The 23603-nt window shown below is 37.1% G+C and overlaps 1 non-coding gene across 1 annotated transcript; it reads left to right on the forward strand.

Annotated features, from left to right (window-relative positions):
• The first annotated feature begins 18593 nt into the window (after window positions 1–18593).
• Window positions 18594–19226, forward strand: LOC102515700. The gene has a single exon (XR_001366633.2). It is a non-coding gene; the product is annotated as a protein S100-A10 (transcript).
• Window positions 19227–23603: the final 4377 nt, after the last annotated feature.

Consider the following 23603-nt stretch of genomic DNA (forward strand, 5'->3'; position numbering starts at 1 on the left):
GCAGTTTTGACAGTACACACACACGCAGTGTACATATACTTTACCCCACAATCTCACTGCTAGGAATGTAACCTAAAGAGATGTTCACAATTGTGAAAAGACAGGTTTGCAAGAATGTTTATTAGAGCATTGTGTATATCGGTAGAAAATAATATAAACAATGCATAAATGTGAGGGCAGAGCAATGGCTGAACATTTTATGTTACAACTGTTTAATTAAATATTATGGATCCATTAAAATTATGCTCACAAAGAATCTGCAACTAAGTAATATCTTTATCTTATAGTGTTAAATGACAAAGCAGCCTATACACGTTCAGTACAACCTCTTCCTGCTCTCTACAAGTGGGAAAAAAGCACCTCAGAGTTCTCCCTTATCTATCCTCCAATGATTACTGTTCCTTCCAGCAGAGCCTGTACACCTACTGTGAGGGACCCCAATCAAGGCTGTCCTTCCATGCTTGACCCTTATGCTATTTTATAGCTCAGCTGTTCAACACCTGCAGGAGCTATGCTGGGGGCAGGATGGTGGGTGCTGTCTGGTTGCAGAGTGACTTCCATTTCCCTGGAGGCTTGCTTATGCTCAGGACTAGGGAAGAGGTGGAAGTCCTGATTCCATTCCCAGAGTCCTTCTTATGGTTGAGTTTTCCTTTCCCAAAGAACTACCCCACTCTCCAAGGATTAGCAGAGTACCTTGATCCCTTCGCTTGGATCTTTTCTTTTCCTTCCTTCCTTCTTTGCCTCTTGTTTCCTTGAAAGAAACCTTGACTAAGCAGTTTTAAGTGTCAGGCACTGTGCCCGGTACTGGGACTAGCACAGTGAACAAGATACTCTCTCTGCCCTCATGGAGCATTCTTTCTATCTATTGCAGAAATGGAAAAGAGACAGTTGTAGTGTATCTCTGTGGTAGTATGAAGGAAAAGCCGGGCTGGTCTAACAAGATAACTCACAAGTCTAGGAATGTGAAGGAGAGGCTGGGCTGGGCTGGCAGGATAACTCACAAATCTAAGTATTGGAATACTGATCTGAGTTCTGCTGGACTAACTTGTAAATCTAGGTTAATTAGTGTTGGTTTGCTGTTCATGTTTTTTTTGCTAGCCAGCTGGGTTTTCAAAGATACATATCTGGCTTTGGATTGTTGGTTTGCTGCCTCCCTGCCTCCACTTTTGTGATAATGATGCTGCTAAAGCTGTTTCATGCCTATTGGCCAAATACCCCAAGCTTGTACTTTACCCTATAAAACCTCATGCGCACGTCTTGGAGGTGCTCAGAGCTTCAGAGCAGAAGCCCCTCTGAGCCCGCCGGCGTAATACATTCTGAGTACTCCAACCCTCCGAGTGGTGCTTGTTTCTTGGCTGGCCTGTCGTTTCCGTAACATTTCGAACCTCTGAGATGTCCCATGAAACCTGCCTCCTGGTATTCACACCCTGTGTAATCCCCTCTCCTGAGTGTTGGCTGGACTTAGCAACTTGCTTCTAACAAATAGAATATGCCAGAGCATTGGAAAGTCACTTCTGAGATTAGGTAGTAAAAAGGCTCTAGCTTAGATCATGGGTCTCCCCTCCACCATCTCTTCCCTGGCTCTGGGGGAAGCAAGATGCTGTGTATTTCACCAATATGCTACACAACCAGTGTTATTTGTGAGAAGTGGAAGGTAATTGTAAAAATAATTACAAGAAAAGCAAAACAATGCTGTTAAATCCTAACAAAACAAGATTGCCCCTAAAAGCTCTAAGATCTCCTTGCCTCTCTGTGTGTGTCACTCTTCAAAAGAGAGGTGATAAAAAACCTAGTACTAAACTGAATTTTTCTCCTTGATGTGATCAGAAGGATTAAAGAGAATTTAACAAGGAATCATATGATTCTATTTTAGTTACTACTGTTGTTCACATGTGACTAAAATTCATCTCTTATTCATCAAGCACTTTGAGAACACTACCCTACACTAATCAGCTGAGACTATAAGCCACAAATATGGGTCAACACTCAGACAGAGAAAGATGGTTTCTTTTAATGCCAAACTTAAGACTGTAGTTCTGTACCTGGGTGCACGGCACAGTGGTGTTCCATGAATTTTCATTGTGTGCTACCAGAGTTTGATCAATATATAAAATAGATTTCCTCCTTCCAGTTGAGGACACATATTTTTATGTACGTGTGACGGAAGGCTCTGCAGAATTAGTTGGGCAGTGTGTGTCCCACTCTCCATACTTAAGAAACATCACCTCTCCATGGGACAGTGAACTGGGACACTTACCAGATCTATAACCACTCAAAAGCTACATAGCAATAAAGGGTGACCCAGTGAATAGTAAAATAACTCTAGAAAGGCTTTTTGGCTTTCCAAAACTTGCTTTTTAAAAACCATCATTCATCTTTTAGTGCTTTTGAGCATACTGTCCAGACTTCTAGAATTCAAAAATGTGTCTAAAAAAAGGTCATTGTTTAGAGGTCAAAGGCGGACTCCTTCCACTAGCAACCAAGTCAAATTTCAAAATTTTTGCCATAAAGGTTGTTTTTTATGGGAACAAATACTTCCTATTCATTTGTTCTGTTAAATGGATAAAATATGACAGGTGATTTGCAGAAATAAAATTCTCTCTGAAATGCTTCCTAACATGTTACTTGGTCTTTTCTTTTCCCTAAAATATATTATGAAAAACACCGAGCTTGTAAATGATTTGTTCCAGGTGACAACAGAGAATACATTTCCTAAAGGAACAGTGTTTTCCTCTCTCAAAATTTTGGAATCTCCCTGATATATTTCTAGATAGATGGGATCAAACAGTATAATCATGCCCCGGAAGTGCAGAGGTGGGGGAAGAAGAGGTTCAGGGCAGTAGTTGGGGTAACTGTTTTGTACATAAGAACAGAGGAAGGTATAGGGTTAGAGAACTGTTATTATTTCCCCTCCGCTGCAGAACTGGGCCATGTTTGGGGGCCTGGAGTGAGCTTGGCAGAAAATCACTTGCTTCCTCAGGGCTTTTTGTCCATATTACTGTCTTGGTGAATGGCCTATTTTGTAAACTGAATGCCACAGTAGTTTCACATATCCAAATTAGAAGAAATATGCTGACCTGAAATACGAAAACCTATTGAGATGTCAGCCATGGTTTTTTTTTCCTTTCTTAAATTTCAAAATAGACACTTGCGTAGCATCCCCAAAATGCTTTTTAAATTAATATCTCACTTGGATTGAAATCTTTGAGTCTCAAACAAGAAAAAAATAAGTAATGAAAAGAGACTGAGTAAGCACCACTTCCTCCCTTTAGAAAAATGTGTGACTCCCCTGTGACCATTTTCTGGCCTCTGAGAAGGAGCTTTCACAGAAGCAAAGTAAATTCTATTTGCTTAAAAGTTCAAGTCAATAACAATTTTATTTAATTGGGACATAACTGAGGAAAAAGGACAGATTGTCAGACTCTAGCAGGCCAGCCTCCGGGCATGCAGGACCTCAGTGACTGGCTGGTGAAGAGGAGGTAGAGGCTGGACCCCAGCTCAAAAACATAGTGTGGCTGTAGTTCTGACCCCCAAAGACACTGGGTGGTGGTCCAAGTTGATGTTCAAAGAGGAAGGATAAATAATGCAATTACATCCAATGCTAATGTCTCAGGGGGTACAGTTTACAGTTGGAGCATGTCAGCAAAGTTCACCATACACAGGTGATGCTTTAAGTTAGCAGGGAACTACTATCATACTTACAAATGGTTCACCTCTTTAGAGTATTATCTTAGCCAGAAATTTAAGGGCCAGTGGAGCATCTCCAGTACCCCAGGAAGAGGAATGGTGAGACTTGCCAGAGCTCCAACAGAGCAGAACTGGACTCTATTTATCAGGGAATTTGAGGTAGAAGCCTAATCACACAAAGTAGACCCCCATTGTGAGGTTTAGGGAAGTGTTATAACTCAGTGAACCCACCACAAGCATCAAAGACACTGGGTCTACAGAAAGACAACTATTTCCAGAACCTACCCACTTGCAAAGGTGGGCCTCAGTGATGCCAACTTTAAAGGTAGCAACTGACATTAGCATTAGAAAACCAAGCAATGTTGCCATGCAAGGAAGATCAGCAGTGCTCATTGAGGTGTGCTCCAAGATAGCCCTGTGCTACATTTCATGGAAAGGAAGTGTAAAAGAAGTTATAGAATCCCTGAGGGGAGGGTACAGCTCAGTAGTAGAGTGCGTGCTTAGCATACATGAGGTTCTGGATTCAATCCCCACTACCTCCATTAGAATAAATGAATAAATAAATAATAAACTTAATTACCCACCTAACCCCCCACCCCGAACAAAAGGGGAAAAAAAAGGATTTATGGAATCCCAAATGGCCAGTAAACAAATGAAAGATACCCAGCCTCACTGGCAATCAGGGAAATGCAAGTTAAACCACAGCTGATTTTAATGGGTACCATTTCATACCCATCAGATATACAGAAAAATGTTACTGCAGCATTATTAAAAAAAAAAAAAAAACTACAATTACTTAAATATTCATCAATAGAATGGATATTTGATTTAGTAACAAATATTTATGGTAATTTAAATTTTATATTATATTTTGTAATAGAATGCCATAAAAATGCTATAAAGCAGTGAACATAAATGAACATGAACTAGTAGAGAAAACTGAAGGCACATTCATGAAATACTTCAATAATATATTTCTAGAGCAACACAAGCTTAAATTATAGAGTATATCTAAATACCTAAGTTAATGCATAAAAGCACTTTGTTCCCACTTCTAACATAGCATTCTCCAGGTTATATTGGATATTTTTATTTAGGTGCCTGATGACTCAGTATGACATGAAATTCTTTGAAGTCAGGAACCAAGCAGAATCCCTTAACAGAACAGGTGCTCAATAATGTTAGTTGAGTGAAATCTTGCCATTTGCTGTCAGGGAGAAAAATCATGGATGGACCTTAAGGGTATTATGCTAAATGAAATAAGTCAAATGGAAAAAGACAAATATGATTTCACTTATATATGATTTCACTCATATATGGAATATTTTAAAAATTAAAGTAAAAAATAAATAAATGAACAAACCAAAACAACCAAACCAAATACATAGATATAGAGAACAGAGTAGTGATTATCAGGAGGAAAGGGTATGCGGGGAGGGCAAAGTGGGTAAAGGGGGGTCACTATAGGGTGATGGATGGAAACTAAACCTTTGGTGGTGAGCACACTGTAGTGTCTACAGAAGTCAAAATATAATATTCTACACTTAAAACTTACATAATGTTAGAAACTAATAACTAATAATAAGAATGTTGAATGAATTATTAAGTGAATGAAGAGTTAAAGACACAATTATGTCAGTTGCTTAAATGTAATTATCTGGACCAAGGTCAAAGCCATCATTGCTAATCCTTAGCCCCTGGTCCTCCTGCTGTCCAACCTTGCCTTTTTCTGGAACCCCTGACCTTCCCTCTTAATGCACTTGTTGGACTAGTCAGGGAAGTTAGGAGAGAGATGATCTCACTTTCTGTCCACACTTTTCATCTCAGCTTGGACAGTTTGGTACTACCCACAAGGACAATCAGAGGTCTTTGAAGTGACCTTGAGAATAGACCATGTTTTTTCTTTCATACGTATTCATGTATGTACGTGAGTTCTCACGTATATATGCATCAAATACCAGCAGGGGCTGTTGAGCTTTCCCTCTACCAGATCACCCCTAATTTTAAGGACACTGAGGAGACTCACACACAGAAAAGTAAATAGCACAAATAAAACATAAACACTGTGGCTGCTCTCAGAGCATTTTGATGGGCCTTTATTGTAAGAGGCATGCGAGGACTATAACTTGAATAAATCCAAAAAGTCTCATGTGCCATGAGGGACTGAGGGCTTTAAAAATTCTTAAAAAGACAATACCTAAAAGAATGGTCCACCTGTATTTGAAGCAGAAGATACAAGAAAAGGGATAAACCCACTGCCAAGAAAACATGATGCAGCATTAATAGATGGAGCAGAGAACATGGAAAAACTTCATTTTCACATTGCTTTGATTTTCAAAAACAGCCTTTCCCAAAGTGGGTGCCTCAGAATGCTAGTTCTTTAATGGATTTTTCAGAAAGAAGAGTTGCATGACCAGAGACATTTGAGAAACATTAGGAAAATACACACATTTCTTTACTGCAGGACTTTTAGGGTGCTTTAAGATGCTACAGTGTTCTTTGAAACCCAAAGAGAGAGGTAGAGTCCTTACTGCTATTCAGATTTATGTAATAATTGACACTTTTAATTGGAGGCACCTCATGGGACTAGTGTCTGTGGAGCATGCTTTGGAAAACACTAAAAGCAAGGGGAATGGTCTCTAATAAAAACATGTAGAATAAATTGTGCAAAGACAAAGGAAACTACAGTTCTGAGGAAATTGGAGAGAGAAAAAGAATACTCAACTATTTTCAAGGATTTCAAATCTTTCCACTCAGAAAGTACATTCCAACTACTAAAATCAGTTTTGAGAAGTAAAGGAAAATGTTAAAGTTTCCTTCAGATTGGAAATGAACAAGTAACATATCCAAAGAAAGGTTTTAAAAACTTGAGACCAAAATGTGATCACCATTTAGGGCTAAAATAGGTTTTCATTTCACTAAGATTCTTCTATTGCAAGTGACAGAAGACTCTGACTATTTTAAGGAAAAAGTGAATGCACTGGTGGGACTTTTACTGGAAAGAAAGATGAGAGACAAGAGACTCAGTCTTGATCTGTTCCTGAACTCAGGTCCAGCTGCTCGCTGTTCAAAAACCAATACTTGTGGGGAAGGTATAGCTCAGTGGCAAAGTTCATGCTTAGCATGCACAAGGTCCTGGGTTCAATCCCCAGTACCAACATTAAAATAAATAAATAAACCTAATTATCTACCCCCTCCAAACAAAACAAAAATCAATACTTGAGAGAGGCAAATGTCAGTAGAAAGGGAAGTTGCTTTTAATCAGAATGCCAGCAATCTGGGGAGATGGTGGACTCAACGTCCCCAGAAAACCATGTCCCAAGATTCTGCTCAGCCATGAAAGATTTAACAGGAAAAGAGGGAGTAATCACAGTTAATCATTGAGATAGGGGTTTCAAGTTGTCACCATCCCCTACTGTAGGCTTGCTGACTTCTCCTGATCTTTTCTTTAGATGTTACCTTGTTCACAGTTGGTTCACACAGTTTGTTTGCAAGATTACTGAAGGGGAAGCTAGGGAGGAGATCTGGTCATTTGTTAATTATTTATTCTCCATTTCTACTTTTTTGATCTATGGAAAAAATCAACAGGTTAGGCAAGGTATTGTGTGATCAATATATTTGAAAGGTGTGCTAGGGTCAGAGATGAGTAAAGCATGGGATGCCTGGTTTAAGGTTAGTTACAAGATAAAACGGGCCTCCTACTGAGAGCTTCCCTTCAAAGAGCTCCTTCCTGCCAAAAGCTGCTTATGGAACCAGGGCAGGAACCATGGGAGCCATGGGCACCAGAGCTGGAAATACATGCTATCTTTCTCAGTTGCTGTTGCTGAAGTGAGTTCCTTCAGGCATTCTTCTTCTCTATCAATTACTCTACTACAGATTCTAAGTCCCAGGAGAGGGATTCAGGTTGGAACAGCTTGGTTTCTCATGTTAAGCTTCTTGGCCAAGGGAGAACTGGACACCAAGAATGCAAAATGGTTTGTAAATAGAATTTGTATCATTTTTTTTTAGATTCCACATATAAGTGATATCATATGATATCTGTCTTTCTCTGTCTGACTTACTTCACTTAATATGATAATCTCTAGGTCCATCCATGTTGCTGCAAATGGCATTATTTCATTCTTTTTTATGACTGAGTAATATTCCATTGTGTATATTTACTACATCTTCTTTTCTATTTACAAACCAAATACAGACTCACAGAAAACAAACTATGGTTACCAAAGGGGAAAGGGCAGAGGAGGGATAAATTAGCAGTTTGGGATTACCAGATACACATTACTATATATAAAATAGATAAACAGCAAGGACCAACTATATAGCACAGGTAACTATATTCAATTTCTTATAATAATATATAATGGAAAAGAATCAGAAAAATATATATGTATGTATATGTATAACCTAATTGCTTTGCTGCGCACCTGAAACCAACATTGTAAATCAACTACACTTCAGTAAAAAATAAAATTAAAAGAAAATAGGAAAAAAAAAAGAATGCACATATAGGGAGATATATTACCTAAAATAAACTGGGGGTTAGTAGAAAGGGAAAATGAATGGTGAGTGCCTGAAAATCAACAAATTCCCATTATGTGTTTCCTTAGAACCAGATATATCAAATTAATCTAATTGCCTGAGGTTGGTAAAACTCCGAAGTGGGGTAGAACTGTATTCATTATGTTTAATTCATCCATTTATTTGTAAGTCTTCAGTACCCAGCAAGTAAACACAAGGCACCATGGTATACAAATCACATTAGCCTCCTGCTTAAAACCTTCAATGGTTTACAACTTAGAAAAAAATACAGACTCCCTAGTGGAGCCTCTAAGGCCCCCACTGTCTGCACCCCCAACTCTCCCAGCCCTCTCCCCTTGCCTGGTCTATTCCAGCCCCAGTGCCCCATGCTTCCCACACGCTATTGCATCTGGTGGGCACACTCTCCTCATTCAAGCCCGAATAAGTTGAGTAACTTTCAGTCATGGTGGGCCTCAAGTTAAGTGTTGCTACACCCCCTCACTCCGAATCTGTCTCTCCTGTTGTTCTGATCCCTGAAACCCTGGTTTCCTCCTTCATAACACAATTGCCCATCTCCTATTTTTCCTGTTGATTTAATGACTCGCTCCCTCAGAAGATGGCAAAAATCCAAGGACCACATCTATTTTGCTTAATTCTAAACATAACTTCTAGCACAGACCTTGACCATGGTTGGCACACAAGAAATACTGTTCAGTGAAGAGTCAGAAATGCGTATGATCTCTGTTTACATGGAGGCTGTGTTTTAGAGACAAGAAATTATGATAGTCACTATGGTAAGTGCAGTACAAGAGGGTTGTACATGATACCAAAGGTGTACCCTGAAGGGGGAAGGGTTACTTAGGTCATGAGACAGTTTCACAAGGTCTCCCTTGGTGTCCTTGTAGATTTCTCCTAGAAGGTGCATGAAGGTGGATGACACCCCAAGATGGAGATGCACAGAGGGAGGGAGAAGGGGGAGGGAAGTCTGAGGGGTGCACCCTTAGGTGAGTGCCCCAGGATCTGGGCTCTGACCAGATCTCTGCAGTGCTTATATCCAAGACTTGGATGAAGACAGAATAATTATGGAATCTCCACGTGACACAGAACTGAGAAGAATAACAAATGTGCTGTCTTATCCTGAAATTCTATTTCATCAAGTTTGCTTTAAACATGCATTCTCTGTTGCATTCCTTAATGGAACATTTGCTTCCTATTAATTGGTAGTGTCTTTGTGTTTAAATAAATTTGTAATTTAATTCAGATGACTTGGAAAATGGGGTTTCTAAAAGAACAAGTCAATGACTTGATATTCTGGAATGTTAAATATGTTACAAAGTTAATGCATGATGCCAGAGTTAAAAAACAAAAACATAAAAACCAATCACTTAACATTCCTTTTTCAAACTTATGTGCTGTCAGCCTTTCAATTATTACCATAACATGATTTTTATTAAACTCTTACTTTTCTTTGGTTCGCACAATTAGCCCTAAATTCAACATTTTAACCACGCCATGAAAAGACCATTAGTCAACTTATGCTTACTCAGTTGCTAAAATGAGGTAATAAAAACCAATTTCCCGGTCTGGTTACCCTCCTTCTTTCCCTCCCCCTTTCTTCCTCCCACTTTCCCTCTTTCACATCCTCCCTCCCTTCTTCCTTCCCTCTTCCACAAAGATTTATTAAGATCTAATGTGAGCCTGGAGCTCTGCTAGGGGCACACATTTGGAATATGTAATACTTGGATTCAGATATATTTAACCAGCTATGTCCAGAGTGAGTTTAACATGATTTGATTACCCCATTACAGTACACCTCCAGAAACATCTCATACATTTTAAAAGACCTAATTTTAGGCCAATTTGATGTAACAGAGTTGATCTCACCCTATATCCCCCCATATTCACATATTCATCCAAGGATATTGATCATGCAGTTCTTGGTTAGTCTATTGTTTACTCCCACTTTGGCAGAGAGCAAAATAAAAATGTACTCAGCTGACTCTTCAGTGAGTCAGTAAGCCTTCTCTTCATTTCCTAATTCTAATTCTAGCTAAGACTGGAATAAGCAATTCTCTACCCAGCAATTTAATAAAACACATTTGTTTAAAACATACACATAGACCTTAACACATCAATTAAGATGCTTATAGGTTGTATCACATATGACATGGAAATCACAGAAGTACATGTATGTATGTAAATGTATGATGCAGACTGGGAACATTTAACTAAGCTGATAAATCACTGTGGACCTGCTTCCTGGTCTTCTACCATTTTTGGAAATGTTTTCCTTTTCTCATTTTGTTTGTGGTGGTGTTTAGTAGTTCACCCAGGGTTCTTGAGTAAGGACAGAGGACAAGAACATGTTAGTGTTGTGTGTGATGTTCACCCAAATCACAGTGATATATGAAAAAATATACTGGAGAGTATTATTTAAATTTGAGTTTCTCTAAATTATTCCTTTTAAAATAAACTAGGAGTCTACTCTAAACAGAAAAGAAGCAGGATGCTACAAAAATGAGAAATTCGTAACTGGAAAGGTGATAACTACCATGAATTACAAATAGAATAAACACAAAATTGTAAAAGAAGACATCTAAATCATTAAGAGTGGGAGAAGGAAGCAAGGAAAGCCACTGTGGAATACAGTATGGAGATTCCTCAAAAGACTAGGAATAACTTACCATATGACCCAGGAATCCCGCTCCTTGGCATATATCCAGAAGGAACCCTACTTCAGGATGACACCTGCACCCCAATGTTCATAGCAGCACTATTTACAATAGCCAAGACATGGAAACAGCCTAAATGTCCATCAACAGGTGACTGGATAAAGAAGATGTGGTATATGTATACAATGGAATACTACCCAGCCATAAAAACCGACAACATAATGCCATTTGCAGCAACATGGATGCTCCTGGAGAATGTCATTCTAAGTGAAGTAAGCTGGAAGGAGAAAGAAAATTACCATATGAGATCGCTCATATGTGGAATCTTGAAAAAAAAAAAACATAAATACAAAACAGAAACAGACTCATAGACATAGAATACAAACTTGTAGTTGCCAAGGGGGGAGTGGGGTGGGAAGGGACAGATTGGGATTTTAAAATGTAGAATAGATAAACAAGATTATACTGTATAGCACAGGGAAATATATATACAAGATCTTGTGGTATCTCACAGAAAAAAAAATGTGACAATGAATATATGTATGTTCATGTATAACTGAAAAATTGTGCTCTACACTGGAATTTGACACTACATTGTAAAATGACTATTACTCAATAAAAAAATGTTAAAAAAAATAAAATAAAATAGGAAATTCCATATGTTAAATAGAACCACTTTATAAAGTTAGGTCAAGGGTATATCTTGTAGACTTGTATGGATGTAGATTGGAATTTTCCTGAACAAGATACAGCCTCAGAGGTGTAGACAATGGGTGAGAACCAACCCCGAAGAAGAGCCCTCAACATATGTGCACAGGTCTTACTATGAAATGGACATGCTAGTCCAGCGACTATCACTCCCACAGCCTTTAGCAGAGAAAGTCAAAGATTCATTTGGACAGATGCATCTCTAGGAAGATTTCCCAAGAGAAGAGAGCATGGCAGCATGTCTTCCCTGGTCTGAATGGGCTGTTCTTCCCCTAGAGCCAAGCGAAGGGAGGCAGTGAGAGAGCCCCTTAGAATTAGGAGTGCTTGCCAGAAAGGGACGTCAGACTTTCAGTGCCTGGCCAGAGGCTTTCCAGGCTGGAGGAATGTGTACACCTACTCTCTGCTACTATAGGAGTGCAAGACAGGCAAGTTTTTGGAAGAATCTGACAAGGATCCTTTGGAGTTTGAGGGACAAAGACAAAATCTGCAGGCTAGAGTTGGGCTGGAGCTGCTCCTAGAAGCTAGACAGGGACAGAGGGTTGCAAGTTCCACTTCCACCATTGACTGGGCAGGAATGCCCAATGGTTCCCGTGGACTGAAGGGACACAGTGGAGACTGTCTACCAAATGGAGTGAAAGGACAGGCCATGCCTGACAGCTGTAATAGAAGAGAAGGGGGAGAAGGGAGATTTGAAATGGATGAGAAATTGAAGTTTAATTTACACTGGACTGGAATTTTCCATCGCTGAAAGTGAGACTCTTCTCACAACTGAGACTGGCCTCAAAGGTCAGGGATCTGCCTAAAATATCACTGGGGACTGAGAAGGGAGATCTGCTTGTTTGACAGCAGCAGAGGGAGAAGACAAAGCAGTTTACTGATTATGATTACTGACTCAGCACATTTAATAAATCAGTTACACAATTTTTTTAAAAGTCAGCTATTACACCACCTATGGAGTGTTCTTGCCAAAATTTTTTTTTATTTGTTTTGAGTCTAATTTAATCAAATCTCTTGAACTAATGAACAGCTTCCAGGACAGACAGGAGCTGGAAGAACTTGTTAATGACACCCAGAGGGTACCATCAGCCAAATCCAGAAGGTTAGAAATTCCACAGGACAAAAGCCCCCGTTTTCTTCAACAACACATGGCATAGAGGAAGAGAGGGGAACTGTCATAAATTTTTTTAAAAAAACTTGAGAATATCTGACATGTAATGTATGCACTGTATTTGAATTTTTATTTGAATGTAAAAAGACATTTCTGAGACACTCAGGGAAAGTTGAACTTGGATTGGATATTAAATATGTTAAGGAATTATGAATTTTGGGGGCATGATAATGTAGTGGGGTTTTTTTTCTTTTAAGTTCTTATGCACTACAGAAACATACTGAAGTATTTATAGGTGAAGATTAGTTTTTAAATACTCTTGGATAAAATGATAAAAAATACACATAAATTTTTTTAAAGAATAAAAAGATAAAATATACTCCAGCTTAAAAGAAAGTAAAGTGTAAATTTGGAGAGAAGATTGATGAGAAAAGAATGACGGAACGGGAATAATTGTTGAATTTAGGTGATAGGAACCATCAGGCTTTATTATACCATTCTTTCTAATTTTGTATGTGTGAAATTTTCTATAATAGAATGGTAAAAATTAAAAATAAAATTACAAGGCTGTTTAAATAGCAAGTATCTTTATTTTTATTTTTTAAGGTCTTGCTGTGGTATGGATAATGGTTAAGAGTTCAAGTGCTGAAATTCAACTTAGTTTTTTTGTTGTTGTTTTGTTTTTATTGAAGTATAGTCAATTTACAATGTTTCATTAGTTTCTGGTGTAGAGCATAAGTGATTCAATTATACATATAAATGTATATATACATTCCTTTTCATACTCTTTTTCATTATAGGCTATTATAAGGTATTGAATATAATTCCCTGTGCTATGCAGTAGGACCTTATTATTTACCTATTTTATATATAATAGTTAGAATCTGCAAATCCCAAACTCCCAATTTATCCCTCCCTACCCCCTTTCCCCCTGGTAACCATAAGTTTATTTTCTATGTCTGTAAGTCTGTTTCTATTTTGTAAATAAGTTCATCTGTGTCATTTTTAAAGATTCCACATATAAGTGATATCATATGGTATTTTTCTTTCTCTTTCTGGCTTAATTCACTTAGTATGACAGTTGCCAGGTCCATCCATGTAAGCATTATTTCATTCTTTTTATGGCTGAGTAGTATTCCATCATATACATTATATGTATATAGATATATCACAACTTCTTTATCCAATCATCTGTTGATGAACATTTAGGTTGCTTCCATGTCTTGGTTATTGTAAATACTGCTTCTATGAATATTGGGGTGCAGGTATCTTTTCGAATTAGTTTCCTCAAGATACATGCCCAGGAGTGGGATTGTTGGATCATATGGTAATTCTATTTTTAGTTTTTTAAGGAATTTCCATATCAATTTAGTTTTGAATACTGGCTACAACTATTATCAGTTCTGTGACCTTTGGAAAGTCACTTAACATAAGCCCCATTTCCCCCAACTGCAAGATGAGAATAATAACAATGCCTTATTGTTGCTACAAGGATTTAGTGGGATAATATTTGTAAAATTTAACAAAGCACAGAGTTGTCCCAACTATTAGAGTAATCAGTAATCTCTGCAAATAAGTACAAAGTAAGCCCAAGTATTAGCCTACTCAAGTTTAATTTATACTTCTCTCTCTGTTTCCATTTTGAGGTACTATTTTTGATGCTATAGTTGCCTTCTTATCTTAAGTCTGAAAACTCTAATGCAGAAGTGAAAATTTGCTTAGAAAGAAATCCTCAGAGGTGGGGAACAGGTTTTTTTTGTCTCCTCACCTTGGAATGCTCCCAGAGTTGACTTTTGAGCTGTTAAATTTCTATAATTGCTAGTAGCACAAACCAATTCTGACCAACTTAAGGGGGAAAAAAAGGTTATCTTACAGAACCCGAGGAAAATCTAGACCTGCAAAGGCAAACTAAGTGTAAGCTCAGGAACCAGAAAAACTCTAATGATCTAAGCATGAAGCCATATGTTTACTTTCTTCAGGTCACCAAAATCAGGGTGAATGAACTTCAAGTATTTGAAGTTTCTGTATCAACTTGCTATCACTTTGCTTAAGATTCCGGTTTCAGAGAGTATCTGGCTCAGTTTGGGTCACATGCCCGTCACTTGGTTGGAAGAGGGTGGGGAATTGGGAACCTTTAATGACAATCCTACCAAGACTATATCCTAAGATTGTTATCTCTAATAATAGTTCCTATCTAGGGAACTAGTTGTACCTTAACATTCATTCTTCCCTTCTTTCATGGCGAGAGGGTTTTACCTGGCCAAATACCTGCTCAGATAAAGGCTACACTTCCAAGCCTCTCTAGAAGTTCTGTGTGGCCATGTGACTAATTGATGGTCATGCGCTATAAGCAGAAGTGATATGTGAAACATCCAGATTCTGCCCTTGATAGAATTGGATGTGTTCGTCAAGTCTCCTTAACCCAGTCCCCCGACTGAAAGAAGGCTACAACTGGAACAGCTATCTTGGACCAACAATAGAAGTAGGACGGTGCAGTTTAGCAAATAAAAATACAAGACATTGAATTACATTTGAATTTCAGATAAACAAGGAATATTTTTCTAAAAAACAAAGTATATTCCAGGCAATATTTGAACATAGAGAGGTTCAACATATATTGTTAAGTGAGAATAGAACAGGGGACTAAATAGTATGTATACATTGGTTGATGACCTGTATGCTAGTGTGTGTTTAAAAAAAAATCTAGTTATGTTTAAACATGACCATTATCTCTATGATAAGAACAGTGATTTAGAGAGAAAGGAGAGGAGAGCCAGATACGGTGGTGGCCTAGACCAAGTGGTAGCATTAAGAATGGAAAACAGTAGACAACTGATGATACATACTGACTACCAATACACGTGTTTTGAAGACATACTAAATTGCTATCAGTGGTTTTCACAGGGTGGGCAAAGTGTAAATATATGGAGGACTTTCACATTCTAACTCATATATTCCTGCAGTGTTTTTAATAGGAAAATTGATATTTTTTACTTCCTAGAAATAAGAAAAATTTTGTATGTTTAAAAGTGCCATGAGAAGCAATAAATGCAAACTTGGGAAAATTGTTTGCAAAATTTATGCTACACGAAGTGTTGATATTCCTAATATATGAAGTGCTCTTACAAGTTCAAAAGACAGAGATGAACATACAGGTAGAAAATGGGCAGCAGAAATGAAAAGTCATAAAAGGAACACCTATTTCCAATAAGCTGAAAACATTCTACCTCCTTAATCAGAAGAGAAATACTATGACAACTAGATAGTATGTTCCTCCTAAATTGGCAATTTTTAAAAAGGAACAATCTTAATTTTGGCTCTGCAAGTTCCTTGAGTAAGATTGTTGTCAGAGAGTGGGATTTGGGAGTTTAGTTTGTCTTCAACGAAACAGCTTTCAGTGATGACAAATCCAAACATCATCCTTGAAGTAGGTCACACACTGCAAATGGGAAGACAGTGGGCAAGGAATTATGAGATCACAGTGTCAAATGGGCTATTGGTGTGTTTAACACAAATAACAATAATAACCATTTGTTACTGGGTATTTAAAATGTGCCAGGCCAATGCTGACTGCTTACAAAATGCTGTTGAGGGAGGTGCTGCTGTTCTCCACATCATACCAGGAGGAAAACCAAGTCTTAGAAAGGTTAAGTAACCTGTTAGCCCTTCTGCATTTACATAAATACCTCATTATTATTTTTTTTTTCATTTTAATCAAGGCAACCATTTGTTGATACTTGTGAACCCTGCCTATATAAGCCCAGAACACAGCTCTAAACAATCTGGCTTGCTAGGTTTAAAAAAACTAATTTCTAAGATACTTATAATTAGGTGAATTTCTCTGGTCAGGCTTACTGTCATTAATCAGAGGCTCAATGCTTTGTTTTTAGGTTATTGAGGTTCTTTATGTCTCCTTCACTTTTTTTAAAAAATTGAAGTATAGTTGATTTACAGTGTTGTGTTAGTTTCTGGTGTACATCATAGTGATTTAGTTATATAAATAGTTATATACACACACACATATTCTTTTTCATTATTGGTTATTACAAGATATTGAATATAGTTCCCTGTGCTATACAGTAGGACCTTGCTGTTTATCTATTTATATATAGAAGAGAAACAATTCATTCTTAACTACTGTGCTATATACTTCATTCAGGAATACAATATGCGTTAATTAATTAAACGTCAAGTATTAGACACTAAATTAGGAACTGTGGGTACAGTGGTGAACAAAGTCTTTATTAGTCTTTAGCTGATAGTCCAGAGGGAGATGGAGATAAGTAAGTAGGCAATTATGATATACAGCCATATGTTGTCTACAAGAGACACACCTATAATGAGCAGGGTACTGGAGCTGCCTCATAGTGGTTCTTATCAGCCTGCAGAAGCTGACTATTATAGCAGCTTCATTCATAATAGTCCCAAAACTACCTAATGTCCATCAACTTATAAATGTATCCATAAGTGAATGTGACCTATCCATACAGCAGAATATTATTCAGTAATAAAAAAGAAATGAAGTATTGATACATGCTACAATATATATGGACCTTGAAAATATGTGCTAAGTGAAAGAAGACAGTCACAAAAAAAACATATTGTATGATTCCATTTATACAACATGTTCAGAAGAGGCAAATCTATAAAGATAGAAAATAAATTAGTGGTTACCAATTAGGACTGGGGCAGAGGGATGGTTGAAGTTAGTGGTTGCTAATGAGTCTTTCTGGGATGATGAAAATGTTTTAAATTGTTTGTGGTGGTGGTGGTGGTTGCCCAAGTATATGAATATATTAAAACCATTGTGTTACATATTTAAATGAGTGAATTTTATGGTATGTGAGTTATATCTCAATAAAGTTATTTAAAAAGCAAGTTGTGAACATCTCCTCCCAACTTTGCATTCAACCATTTTGGTGGGAGTAGGGTTGCCAGATTCAGCAACTGAAAATACAGACAACCAGTTAAATTTGAATTTCAGATAAACAGCAAATATTTTTTATATGTAAGTGTGTTCCATGCAATATTAACTACTTATATTAAAAAATGAGTCATTGTTTATCTGCAATTCAGATTTAACTAGGCATTCTGTGTTTTCTCTGACAATCCCAGGTGGGAGTATTGACACCATAGAAATCAGTACATTCTGCAAATCAGACGCTACTTCTCCTGCCCAGAGAGCTGGTTGTTAAGCATTTGTCAGCACATCACTGCCTAAACTATTAAAAAAAAAAAAAAAGGAGACTAAAAGTCAAAGGATGTAAAAAAAGACATGCTAATAAGCAAACACTAACCAAACTAAAAGTGGTATGACTATATTCATATTAGACAAAATAGACTTTAAAACAAAAAATATTACTGTAATAAGGGTAAAAACATTGATAGAAGATTTACTTCATCAATATTTGATAATTCCAAGGTTGTATGGGACTCATAACACAGCTTTAAAATACATATAGTAAAAGTTGCCAAAACTACAAGAAGAATCAACAAATCTACCACCACAGTGGGAGATTTTGATATATCATATCAGTAATTAATAGACCAGTCATAAAAGGTATCAGTAGAAATATAGAAGACTTAAAAAATACAATGATAAGCTTCATCTACTGGACACATATAGACCCCTATCCCTGACAACGATGACATACATTTCTGTCAAGTGCCCACAAAGCATTTATATGAAAACTTTTCAGGTATGTGGCCAAAAAGCAAGTTTAAGTTTTTTAAGAACTGGTGTACACAGACTGTATTCTTTAAACACAATGCAATTGAATTAGAAATGCATTTTAAAAGATTTTTAAAGTAGTGTATATTTGAGAAATTTAAAACATACTTCTTAGAAAGGAAAAAGCATTGTTCTCCATGTTTATATTAGAAAGAAAAGTATACCTGACTGGCCGCGCGTCCCCGCCAGCCCGGAGTCCCCCGCCGCGCCTCCTTCCTAGGCTTCAGCAGACCTCACCAAAATGCCGTCTCAAATGGAACACGCCATGGAAACCATGATGTTCACATTTCACAAATTTGCTGGGGATAAAGGCTACTTAACAAAGGAGGACCTGAGAGTACTCATGGAAAAGGAGTTCCCTGGATTTTTGGAAAATCAAAAAGACCCTCTGGCCATGGACAAAATAATGACGGACCTGGACCAGTGCCGAGACGGCAAAGTGGGCTTCCAGAGCTGCTTTTCGCTAATCGCCGGGCTCACCATTGCGTGCAATGACTATTTTGTGGTGCACGTGAAGCAGAAGGGAAAGAAGTAGGCAGCACTGAGCAGTTGCTCCTGCCGTGATAAGAAGTCTCCCAAAGGGTCGCTTAAGGAATCTGCCCCACAGCTTCCCCCTGTATAAGGATTTCCTGAACAGACTGGGACCCTTAGAAAATGTACAAATAAAACCCAACTCCCCTTGGAGAAGCAGAGAAAGAAAAGTCAGTTAAAGCCAGATAAGCTTTTGATTTTTATATTGCTTGCATCCTCTTGCCCTCAATAAACAAAATCCTTTTTTAGTTCTGAAAAGAAAGAAAGAAAAGTATACCTGAGCATTAATACCCTGAGCTTCACAGGGGGAGGGTGTAGCTCAGTGGTAAAGCACATGCCCAGCAAGCACAAGGTCCTGGGTTCAATCCCCAGTACCTTCAAGAAAAATAAGTAAATAAATAAAAATCCAATATTTCTCCCCCAAAATGAAAATAATAATAATAAAAAGCTAATCTTCAAACCTAAGCAATTAGAAGAGAAAACAAACAAAAGAACTAAAGCAAAAATGGAAATAATAATGATAAAGAAAAGTTAAAAGTCAAGAACACACAAATGAGCAAATTTAGGAAAAATGTTTTAAATTGTAAAAACTTGAATCAGTATTTTAAAATCTTCTCATGAATGCAAAGAAAATCCACCAGACCCAAGATAACTTTATAGGTGAGTTCTAACACACTTTCAAGGAATAAAAAATGGAGGTAGGGGAGAAGAAACACTCTTGGACTCATTTTCTGAAGTTGGATGTACAAAATTAATAAACAGAAACCTCAGTTACACGGAGTAAGCAGGCCAGAAGGGGGAGCTCCCGCGCTCTGCGATGATAGCAGAGCTCAACAGGAGGAAGAAAGACTTCTTTCCTTCTAAGGACTCAGCTAATGAAAAGCCATGGACTCTGTTTACTACGGCCCTCTCAACTTCCTTTTCCTGTCTATAAAAGCATTCTCCTTCTCTTGCTGTGCCAGGACTTGCAAGTAGTAAGCCATGGCTGCAGACCTCGAATTGCAGTTCTCTGCTGATCATGAATAAATCCATCTTTGCTACAGAAATATCAAGCAGTCTGCTTATTTCAGGTCAACAGGTATAATGTGATATTAAAACCAAACAGGTTTAGTGTAAAAAATGCAATTTATAGGTCCTCTCAGTTTTTTTTAAATTGAAGTATAGTTGATTTATAATATTGTGTTAAGTTTCTGTGGTACAGCATAGAGATTCAGCTATACATATACATATATATTCTTTTTTTCGTAATAGTTATTACAAGTTATTGAATATAGTTCACAGTGCTATACAGTAGGACTTTGTTGTCTATTTTGTATACAGTAGTTTGTGTCTGCTAATCCTAAACTACTAATTTAAACCCCACTCTGCCCTTCCCTTTGATAACCATAAGCTTATTTTCTGTATCTGTGAGTTATTTCTGTTTTGTAAATAAGTTGATTTGTATCAATGTTTTAGATTCCACGTATAAGTGATATCATATAGTATTTTTCTTTCTCTTTCTGGCTTACTTCACTCAGTATGACAATCTCCATGTCTATATCCATGTTGCTGCAAATGGCATTATGTCATTCTTTTTATGGCTCAGTGGTATTCCATATACCAAATCTTCTTTATCCAATCATCTGTTGTTGGATATTTAGGTTGTTTCTATGTTTTGGCTATTGTTAATAGTGCTGCTATGAACATTGGGTTGCATGTATCTTTTTGAATTAGAGTTTCCTCCAGATATACGCCCAGGGATTGCTGGATCATAGGATACCTCTATTTTTAGTTTTTTAAGGAATCTCCATACTGTTTTCCATAGTGGCTGCACCAAATTACATCCCCACCAATAGTGTAAGAGGGTTTCCTTTTCTACACACCCTCTCCAGCATTTATCATTTGTTTGATTTGCATTTCTCTGATAATTAGTGATATTGAGCATTTTTTCATTTGCCTATTGGTCATTTGTATCTCTTCATTGGAGAAATGTCTGTTTAAGTCTTTCACCCATTTTTTGATAGAGTTGTGGAGCTTTTTGGGGGGGAGGTTGTTTGTTTGTTTGTTTGTCATTGAGTTGTATAACCTATTTGTATATTCTGGAAGGTAAGTCCATGTCAGTCACATCATTTGCAAATATTTTCCTCCAGTCCGTAGGTCATTTTTGTTTTGTTTATGGTTTCCTTTGCTGTGCAAAAGCTTATATGTTTAATTAGGCCCCATTTGTTTATTTTGGCTTTTATTTCTATTGCCTCAGTAGACTGCCTTAGGAGAACTTTGCTATGCTTGTATCAGAGAATGTTTTACCTATGTTCTCTTTCAGGAGGTTTCTGGTGTCTTGTCTTATGTTTAAATCTTTAAGCCATTTTGAGTTTATTTTTGCATGTGGTATGAGCAAGTGTTCTAATTTCATTGATTTTCATGTGGCTGTCCAGTTTCTCAACACCACTTGTCAAGGAGACTATCTTTTCTCCATTGTATACTCTTGCCTCCTTTGTCAAAGATCAATTGACCAAAGGTGTGTGGGCTTATTTCTGGTCCCTCTATTCTGTTGCATTGATCCATATGTCTGTTTTTGTGCCAATACCACGCTATTTTGATTACTGTAGCTTTATAATATTACCTGAAGTCTGGGAGGGTCATGCCTCTAGCTTCCACCTTTTTCTTTGGTATTGCTTTGGCAATTCTAAGTCTTTTATGATTATATATAAATTTTAGGATTATTTGTTCTAGTTTTGTGAAAAATATCCCGGGTAATTTGATAGGGATCTCATTAAATCTGTGGATTGCTTTGGGTAGTGTGGCCATTTTAACAATATTAATTTTTCCAATGTAACAGCATAAGATATCTTTCCATTTCTTTAAATCATCCTTAATATCCTTAATGTTTTATAGTTCTCTGCATATAAGTCTTTCACCTTTTTGATCAGGTTTATTCCTAAGTTGTTTTTTTTTTTTTTTTTTTTTGATGCAGTTTTAAAAAGGATTTTTTTTTTAACTTTTTCTGATATTTCTGATATTGTTAGGGTGAAGAAATGCAACAGATTTCTGTATGTTAATCTTGTATCCTGCTATCTCTACCTATAAAAGTTTAATTACATTTTGATACAGTAGCTACAGTTAGAAAATGCAAAAACTGTATATAGGAATCATTTTAATCAAAATGTGTTAAGACCATTTTGTAGTAACGTGTAAAACATTACTGAATGGTATTAAAGAAGATCTAAATACATGGAGAGACAAAACATACTCATGGATTAGAGGACTCAATAATTGAAGATACAGTTCTTCCAAAATTGATGAAATTGATTCAAGTCAATTTCAATTAAAATCTCAAGAGAATTTATTTTGTGAGTGGCATTTGTCAACATGTTTCTAAAAATTATGTACAAAGCAAAGGGCCAAGACTAGCAAAGTTAAGTATAAAAGAACAAGCTGATATCAAGACTTATCACAGCTACAACAAATTAAGGTAATGAAAAACTGGCAAGAGACAGACAAACAGATCAATAGAATGGAATAGAAAACTACCAACCAAATTACATATCTGTTTATTGAAAAACCTGATATCTGACAGAGCTGGAAATGAATAGCAGTGAGAGATAGTGGGCACAGCTGGTTATTCATATGGGGAAAAAAATTGGATTTCTAGTTTATACCATGTATAAAATCAATTTCAGATGCACTAAAGAATTAAATGTGAAAGAGTATACTTTTTCCCCCCTATACCTGCTGTTTCTTAATTGCCTTCAGCTCAAAATAATCTTTATGCTAAAGCAACATATTTTGATTCTTTCAGTAACAAGTGGCTTCTTGAGGCGGAATTTATTTTGTCGAATTTTACAATCTGGTTCTTGCTCCCTCCCCCTCCCCCCACCTCAGCTCTCTTCAGAGAGCACACGATTGTTTCCTCTCTACTTTCACTGTGAGAATGAGAGGCTAACAGATTTTCTACAGGTGCTGCTTGATTTTCCATCTCATCATATGTCATTTCCATTAATCTCTCTCTCTGCAGAAAGTTGGGCTGGAAACTTCCTCTATTCAAGCACCAGTATGAGGTCTTGGCTATCCTTCAGGCAATTTAGTTTACTTTTTAATTTACTTTGGGCTTGGTTACTTTACATTTTTTGTCCTAAAATGGCTTATGTTTTTAAAGTCAAAGTGAACCATGTCATTCTTTGTTTTCACTAATTTGTTCATTCAGCACATATTTTGAGTACATACTATGGGCAGGGCACTATTTTAGGTATTGGGGATATCACAATGCACAAAGGGGGGGTTCTGCCTTTATATTCTAATGGAGGGAACAGACAATAAACAAGGTAAATACATAAAATGTAGTACGATGGTGATAAATGGTAAAAAATGACTTTGTAAGAGTAGATGTTAAATTGTAGAAAACCAGACCAGTAATTGATGCAGATAATCCTTATGTTTTAGCAATGCAATTATCTTTGTCTCATAGAGATGGAAATGATTTGTGTCTGGTAGAAAAGACTGGGTTGTAACCCAAAGGTTAGTTTTATTGCCCTATGGGACATTAACCAATTTTTATGTAATTGAGTAATCTTATTCTAGCACTTTTTTCTCAATGACTATAAATAACTTTTGTCTTTCTATGCCCCATTTGAACCAGGTATATTATCCTGCTGGTTCTCTCATTAATGAG

The sequence above is a fragment of the Camelus ferus genome, chromosome 12, assembly GCF_009834535.1.
Source record: "Camelus ferus isolate YT-003-E chromosome 12, BCGSAC_Cfer_1.0, whole genome shotgun sequence".
NCBI classification, from domain to species: Eukaryota; Metazoa; Chordata; class Mammalia; order Artiodactyla; family Camelidae; genus Camelus; species Camelus ferus.